Below are 9,202 nucleotides of genomic sequence, written 5' to 3' on the forward strand. Positions count from 1 at the left end.
GCATGTAAGTTGCAAGAAAGGCTCAATATCTTCTGCAGCACGAACACGAGCATGCAGGCCGCCATTGTTGTTGTTGTTATGGGACGTCGCGGGGTGGGGCGATGGCGTCATCGTTTTGGAAAGTATGCGGATTCGCCGTCCACATGAAAACGGGAGGGCTGCGTTTTTGGATTTCTCCACCCTGAGAACCGTTTTCAGAAAAGTGCGTTTTCAGGCGCTGCGTTTTCAGGATCCGTATGGACGGTCGGCCAAAACGATGCAATACATGTGCGTTTTCGCAAAACGGCGTTGTCGTCTGGACGGGGCATAAGGATAGATGGATCACTGGAACCATGTCCTGTGGTCTGATGAGACCAAGATAAACGTATTTGGTTCAGATGGTGTCAAGCGTGTGTGGCGGCAACCAGGTGAGGAGTACAAAGACAAGTGTGTCTTGCCTACAGTCAAGCATGGTGGTGGGAGTGTCATGGTCTGGGGCTGCATGAGTGCTGCGGCACTGGGGAGCTACAGTTCATTGAGGGAACCATGAATACCAACATGTACTGTCATACCGAAGCAGAGCATTAGCCCCTCCCTTCGGAAACTGGGCCGCAGGGCAGCATTCCAACATGGTAACAACCCCAAACACACCTCCAAGACGACCACTGCCTTGCTAAAGAAGCTGAGGGTAAAGGTGATGGACTGGCCAAGCATGTCCCCAGACCTAAACTCTATTGAGCATCTGTTGGGCATCCTCAAACGAAAGGTGGAGGAGCACAAGATCTCTCCCATCCACCAGCTCCATGATGTCGTCATGGAGGAGTGGAAGAGGATTCCAGTGGCAACCTGTGAAGCTCTGGTTAACTCCATGCCGAAGAGGGTTTAGGCAGTGCTCGAAAATAATGGTGGCCACTAGGGCTGCACAAAAAATCGTTAAAAAATCGCGATCTCGATTCACACATACACGTGATCTCATTTCTACACACAGCGATTCTGAAGCATTTTATATCTCGAGCCGAATCACAAACAAATGCTCCTATTTTCCTCCCGGATTTTTTGAAGCGCCCCCAAACGCAGCACGGCCGCTGCCTCCTCCCTCAACCTGTGGTAAAGCGTCTTTACAACACGTGATTCAGTGGCGGAAGCCCACCTGCAGTTGAGTGTTTGGAAGGAGTGTGAGAAGCCGTTTTTAGACAAGGCAGCAAGCCGCCAATCTGCCCGTCCTATTGACGGCTAGGTCCGCGGTTTTAGACAGAGGGCGGCAAATTGGGGGTGTGTTTTGGTCCGCCGATTTGCTGCCTCGGACGGTACACTTATTTCCGCCTCGACTGCTAGCTTGTTGTTGTAGCGACAAGCTAGGAACGGTCGCTACTTTCAAATTAAAAGCCCCCCGCTAAGAACCCAGTTCTAAACTCCAATGGGGTGCAATGTAAAGCTCTTATTTTGAAGACAAATTTGTTGTCAACTGTTTGCAGCCCAACTTCGGGCTTCACGTCACGTCACCTCTGAGGCGGCTTTTGGAAAAGGAAGAATATTATGCCTCCGTTTTAGAAAGCCGATCACAGCAGCTATCACATATCACCTAGCCAAAGCTACGGCCCCAATAAACACTGTACAACATGAGGTTTTAGAGGATGCCCTCTCATCTTGGAGACTAATTTTTTTTTTACTTTTGTAAAAATCATTTATCATCCAATGATAGAACTAACAAAACAAAAAAAACATTGCTTTTTCATACTACAATGGTTTTTTTTTTGTTTTGTTCAAGTTCATCAGTGCAATAAACATTTTGTGAAAAAAATCGTGCCAGAGAATCGTGATCTCAATTCTAAGCAAAAAAATCGTGATTCACATTTTTTCCAGAATCGTGCAGCCCTAGTGGCCACACAAAATATTGACACTTTGGGCACAATTTGGACATTTTGTGTGAGAGCAATAACACCAAATTCAACACACCTTGTCCCCATTCACACCTGAGACCTTGTAACACTAATGAGTCACGTGACACCGAGGAGGGAAAATGGCTAATTGGGCCCAATTTGGACATTTTCACTTAGGTGTGTACTCACTTTTGTTGCCAGCGGTTCAGACATTAATTGCTGTGTGTTGAGTTATTTTGAGGTGACAGCAAATTTACATTGTTATACAAGCTGTTACACTCACTACTTTACATTGTATCAAAGTGTCATTTCTTCAGTGTTGTCCCATGTAAAGATATAACAAAAATTTGCAGAAATCACTTTACTGTATATGCAACCCACAAGTCAGTCTTCAACTTATCATCTAAATTGCTAATTCTGTGTCATTTATTCAGTCTAACTATTTTATCATAATGCTCTTCTAAGAAAGAGAGTTGAAAAAATTGCAGCGCCCAGCTTTAACTAGAACAACAGCACAGTGTCAGAATATATTGTTCATGAAGAACTTGTTTGCTGCTTTCACAGCACCATCACTGTCTTTGTTAATAAACCTCAGACGCTGGTAAGAGAACAACTTCTGATAAAACATCACGGTGTGCTGAGGTATGCAGACTAGTACCTATTATCAGCTCATATCAGACAAAAATAGATTTTTATTGGTTTGAAATGAAGAGGAATATTTTAGTTTTTCAAGCCACTGTTCATTGACTATAACATTAAGTCCTGACGGTGTAGCACTGAGCTGTACAGGGAGGCTTCTTCTTCTTAAAGGATGGTAATACAGTGTACCAGTGTGAGTTTACCAGGTAGCAATGACAAGGAGATGTGATTTAAGTTAATACAGAGACAGGTCAATGAAACGACTTCAACTTTACTTTAAATGAACACCATCAGGTTGATGAGTCAGTCAGTCAGTGTACTTGATAGACTCCAGTCACTGTGCAGGTGAAATAAAAGCTTTTTCCACAGTTCACCACAGGGGGGCGTCAAACCACACTAACTGATACTGACATAATGCATGTGCTCCTTTTTACCTCTGAGACGAGGGCGGCTGTAGTGAAGTCCCAGGATGCCAAGTCAGGGTTACCTGTGAGCCTCATTCTCAAAGAGTTGGAGTTCTCTCTAAGTAATAATAACTGTCAACTCCTCTTATTTTAAACTTTTCATGTTCTTTGAATCTTTCGCAGCTGAAAATGTCCCCCTGCTTTACTCGACTCAGTTTCTACCGGAAGAGACAAAAAAAGAAAAAGGAAAAAAAAAACACTTCTTAGGTGTGAATGATGTCACTGTCTCATTCTTGGTACCTCAGCATCACATCATTATTTTTGAAATGGAACTAGAAAGATATTTCAGTCATGCTGATGAGAGCTGGCTGCATGTTCCTTCTCGCGATAAGACACGCTACACTTTATTTAAGTATTTTGTTCATTTAATTAGATTTTCCCTCATTATTATCCTTCTTGATGTATGTATGTGCAATAATCACAGTTTTTTCCACTTTTTAATTTGACTTTTTTGAGGGAGCAGGAAGAAACCTTTACATGTCCTCACTTTAAGGTGGTTTTGCTACAACTTCACCCACAGGAAGTGACTGAGCTCGGAGAAAAACAGAAATAGTCTCATGAACAGAAGTGAGCATGAAGAGAGCAGAAAGCTCCCCTCTGTTCCATTGTCTCTCACCATTCACTACTGTACATTTTCTTTCTGAAATAAGGTTCCATGAGGTCCACCAGAAGGGGCCTGACTTCACCGCTCTATAATACAGAGTCAAAATCTGTTTTTTAGAATATATTTGCAAATATTTTTTTTGATGCTACATAACAAAATGTGATAAAGGTGGAGGTACCTAAATACTTTCTGACTGCACTGTGTGTACACACAACACACACCCTCATTGAAATACAGGCACTGTGGTTGCAAGAACTGTTGGACGGCCTAACATGTACAGATTATATAACAATAAAATGTTAGTGTGATGTAATATGATTAAATCCAATGGTCTTGTGTTTCTTAGATGTGAAATAAGGATGAGGAACAAATCTTTGCAAGAAGCTTTTTTATTTATTCACAGTGGACAGGAAATGTAAAGGAGTCAAAGGATGCTGCGGTCGACGTCACTGCAGTTGTTTGAGCTTTGTGTAAAAGGGAAGCAAGAACAGAGTGAGAACTGCACTCAGACGAGGAAGTTGATGAAAAACTCTGCTCTCACATTTATAAGATAGTGCCGTCAGTGCCAGTGCTGGATGTGAAGATGGGGCACACTCTGCTCGGTGTGCTCGGGTTATTCTGTGAGTACATCTGTGACTTTCTATGTGATGTTCAGTATTTATTTCAGTGTTGTAGTTGTGTACACATTTGTTGCTGATTTGTCTTGGTTCAGATTGGAGGATTATGTTAAGTATATTACTCAAATAGTTACTTTTGCACTAGTTTTTGCTCACATACCTGGACAATGCATGTACAGTATATGATCTAAGGTATCATGTATATAACTGTGGAATTACATGTATTGCTTATTTTACTCGGCCTCTATATATTGAAGAGTTTTAAATGTGTTTCCCACCTCTGTAGCTGTGTAGCAGAATATCATCACAGAAATGTGTGATACTGTTGATTGATAAACAATAGTTGCCACTGATGAAACTCCACCTGGATTTTGTATTTGATTCTGGTCTAATGAAGTTTGAATCTTTATTTTAGTGCTGAATACACTCCTGTACGGACATGCTGAAGGTGACTAGTTATCTTTTCTATATTGACTGATTATGTTTGTCCTATATGTCTCCTACTGTATCACTCTGGATCACTTGTTTCTGCAGTTGTGTTTTTCCATATATGTTTCATTTTACTCAGTGCACATTATGAAATGACTGGATTAGTGCTCAGTTGCTAAGAGAAGCTACTTGGAAATCGTAGCTCTGCATGATACCACTGACTTCACACTGGAATAAGTTTAGTGACTGTAAAGCTACTTTAGTTTGGTTCACTGAAGCTTTGTAGAAAAAGCTGTTCACACTGCTTTGTTAGAAAAATAAATATCAAATCTATTAAAGATTATTACACAAGAAAGTCATCATAATGCCACTCAGTTGAGTCCACGTGTTCACAGGTTGTACAAAGAGAAAAGAACAGAACAATAATCCTCACTATTCATAGTGAAGTGCAGAATGTCAGTTTTGGTTTTGTATCTAATGTCCAACAGACACTTGTCTTCCAAGAACTAGAGTCCAGATGAGTCATTTGTAAATAATAATTAAAAAAAAGCACTCAACAACTTCTCTGAACGTTTGCCCCGACATTCCTTCACTGTAGTCAGGAGCAAAGAGAAAAGAGGACAGAGAAGTGAAGCTGTTGTAAAATTAAAACAATCATTTCATTCTTATTAGTATTATTTTTATTTGCGTGATACAGTCTTTTACAACAGTCTGTCGCTCACTGACTCATGTTGGGCAGTGACATGGTGTGTTTGCTGCCTCATGCTGTGTTTCTTGGTATTACCTCTGGGAGCTGCAACTGTCAAACTGCTTCACAAACAGATGTGTGACAAATTATAAACCGAACTAAAGTGATTTTAATAATCTAAGTAGTCGTAAGTCTTTGAAAAATCCAAACATCCAGAACCGTTCCAATGCTCTTTGGAATAATTTCTGTATGTCTTTAAACATTATTACTCTAAAGTATATGTATGATTAAAATCATCAAAACAGACTTATTATTGATGTAATATCACAGCTAAATAACTTGTATGTTGTCAGATAAATCAAATGTTCTTTTGATTGAACATATTAATAAAACATCTCTCTACCTCTGTTACATAGGTGCTGATGCAGTCCTGGAAGTTCCTGAATTCACTTTGTTTGAAGGAGACTTGGTGACTCTGCTCTGTAAGAATCGTACTACCAGTCATACGATGAGAGCTACCTTTTACAAAGATGGATTACCTCTTCAAATGGACAGAAAACATTGGTCATCCACAGCAGGAGAAATGACCATTGATCCAGTGTCAGTGTCAGATGAGGGCTGGTACAAGTGTAAGTTAGCTGATGGGACAGAATCTGAAGAAAGAGAGCTGAGACTGAAAGGTAAGAAGCTGTCTCACTGAGATGAAAACACATTATTATTATTTTTAAATGTTGCAGCAAGTGCAGCGTGATACATCACAAAATATCTAAAGTCCACCTAATAGTTTTTCTGAGCTTTCAGTTGAATTACACCGACGTCATCCAGTGACGTTCATTTTTGTTTGCAACTGTCACACACTCGTCCTGGGTTTTTTGTCACGTGAATTTCATGTTTCATTTTGAAAAATAACTCTCCTCTCGTTTCAGGTCACTTGCCCTTCCTCATGTGTCACCTGTCTGACGTCTCCCCTGATCCCTGATTGTTTCCACCTGTTTCCCATTACCCTCATGTGTCTTATATTCCGCGTCTCCCTTTGTCCTGTGCCAGAGTATTTCCTTCATTCGTGTACCTCCAGCCTATGACCACAGTCCTTGCCTTGATCTATGCCAAGTGCTCTCATGTTTGTATTCTCGATTCCTTGTTTCCTCTTAACAAGAGTGATTTTTTTGTTGTCATTTTGTCAACTCAGTTTCTAAGCTTAGTTTAATTTTCTTAGCCGTTCTTCTTTCCTCCGTTGGAGCGTTTTTTTGTTGTTAAATTTTCATAGTTCTGTCCTCGTAAAAGTAGATTAGTTTTCAGCCTTTTCTCTACCTCCATTAGGAGTGATTTTCTGTTTTTTGTTTTTGCTTTGAGGTTTCTCTGTGTTTTGTTTAATGTGTTATTCCTGGATTTCCTGTTTGCCAAGTTTAATAAGAGAGTTCTATAGCCTATTTGTTTGTCACTCTTTCTTAAGAGCAGATAAGTGAATTTTCAGAATAAAAGCCTGCTTGAACTATTGTCGCTCTGCATCTGAGTCCTCCTTTCAGTCCAGGCCTGACAGCAATAAATCCTACATAACCTCTTCATACTTGCAGACTTAAGTGTTTAATTTCAAGCAGATTTTGTCACAAGGGTACAAATCAATTCATTATACAGTAAGATCTCCATTGTGTAATGTATTCAAAATGTTTCCTGTTTTTGTAAACCAAACAGCAGGTAGATGTAGAGTCACACTGACAGCAGACAGGACAATCATACCACTGGGGGGCAGAGTGACACTGACATGTTCTGTGGAGGATCCTGCTGGATTCAAATATCAGTGGTCCAGACAGACATCAGACTCTTCTGGAAGAACTTTTTTTCAGACTGAGAATCTTGATGAATCAAACAGAATTTTCTCACAAGGAGGTAAATACACCTGCAGAGGATGGAGAAGTGAACCATATGTCGTCACACCTGAAAGTAATGAAGTCATCATTTATGAAACTGGTGAGTTTTGTATTTTCCAATGGAATAAACAACCTACAGTCTTTATGTTCTTAAACAATGACCAAAGTGTGAAGAGAAAGTGATTGTTAGTCATGTTAGTGCAGTACCTCTCACTTTTCTGACAACAAAAAAAGAAACAAGTTTAAATCTCCTTCATCATGTCAACAATGAGCTACTGGTTTGACCTCCTTCAATTTGTAAACAGAAACAACGATTTGAGGATGCTTCCTTTATGTTGTTCAGTTTCATTTATCAATATCTGGAATTGGGAGATTGTTCATAAGGAAAAGTTTACACAGTACTGCTGCTAATACTGTAGTTGTGAACAAGAGGAAGTGGAGGTGGCTGAGAAAACACACAATCAGCATGTTGTGCTGGGAGTTAAACAATGTTATTAATGCCGAAATCACTACATGTTATTATTTTAACCAGATTGTAAGCAGAACAAACATTAAATCCTAATGTTAAAGAGGTGTTGATGTTCATGAAGGCCTTTTACCAAACCATTTAAAAAAAAAAAGTATAATCCAGCCTCCATGATAAACTGGACATTAGACAAAAGACTAATACAGAGGGAAAATGAAAATGTTCTTCCATATTGCTGTGGTCAAAACAGCCTTGTGTCTGAACTAAATGCATCCTGTGGAAGGCTGCTTGTATTTATGGCGACTGTTGTTCAACTCTGAAAGCTCTTATCCCTTCAGCAGCTGCTACTGTTAACTCTGCTTGGCACTTCACTGACCTTTGAGTAGTTTCTACTAATTTCAACAATATTACTGGTGTGTTAGTGATGAGTTGGTTTTGAAATGTTTGCTGCAGAACAGAACAACATGCATCTGTTCAGTGTTTAATCCTGTTTGAATCCTAACTGTATATTTTTATGTCAACAGTTTCCGACACGGCCACTTTGACCCTTCAACCCAACTGGCCTCAGATATTCAGAGGAGAGACGATCACCCTCAGATGTGACATCAAAGATGGAGGAGACACTGAGTGGACGTATAAATGGTCAAGAAACAACTTAAACACACGTCCAACATACAATGAATACAGAATTATCCGTGCTACTGAGCCTCACAGTGGAGAATACAGGTGTAAAGGAAGAAGAGACTTATATTCCTCAACAGAGTGGAGTGATGTCATCAAATTGACAGTATCATGTAAGTTGGACTATCTGTCATTCATACTGAAAATGTTTTAATGTTTTCATTAATCTAAATTAACATTTGTATCCAACAATAAGTGATAAGGGATAGTGTCAGTGGTTGTCTGTGTTATGTGTTCACTCTGTGATAGACTGACAGTCTGTCCAGGATGTAACCTCGCTCTCATCAAATGTGAGCTGGGATAATCACCCTGTGAGCCTGCAAAGGATAAGAGGCTACACATCATTGATCATTAAACAGTTGTCTTTCAACAATGAAAAACCACAGTGAAAGTGTTCCGCTTGGCTCTTCAACACTTAAACACAAGGTTTTACCTTCACAAATGTAACATTCAGTAGTGCAGCAGCTAATTCATTAAGAAACCCAGGAAAAGAGAGAGAGGCATGACATGTAAGAGAGCTCCTTGGCCAGGTTTAAACTAGTATGTGTCCAGTATTTATAAATTAATTCACTGTTAATATTAATAAAATTGTAAGTCTTACAGTTGAAGTATTTCTTGTCTGTAGGGGCTGCACTATATAAACTGAAGTAAATCACAGTGATATTAATTTCCTTTTTTATGTCTTTGTTCTGAATTAAACAGCAAACAGACCAAAGGCTGAACTGAGGGCTGATGACAGAGACATTCCTGTAGGGGGCAGTGTGACCCTGACATGCTCTGTGAACCCATCATCATCTGGTTGGAAATACTTCTGGTACAGAGGAGAGAAAACATCTGAACCTCTGACCTCTCAACTCTCAGCTGGACTAATCAGAGTCTCAGAGGAA

Source organism: Sparus aurata, chromosome 10 (genome assembly GCF_900880675.1).
Source record: "Sparus aurata chromosome 10, fSpaAur1.1, whole genome shotgun sequence".
NCBI lineage: Eukaryota > Metazoa > Chordata > Actinopteri > Spariformes > Sparidae > Sparus > Sparus aurata.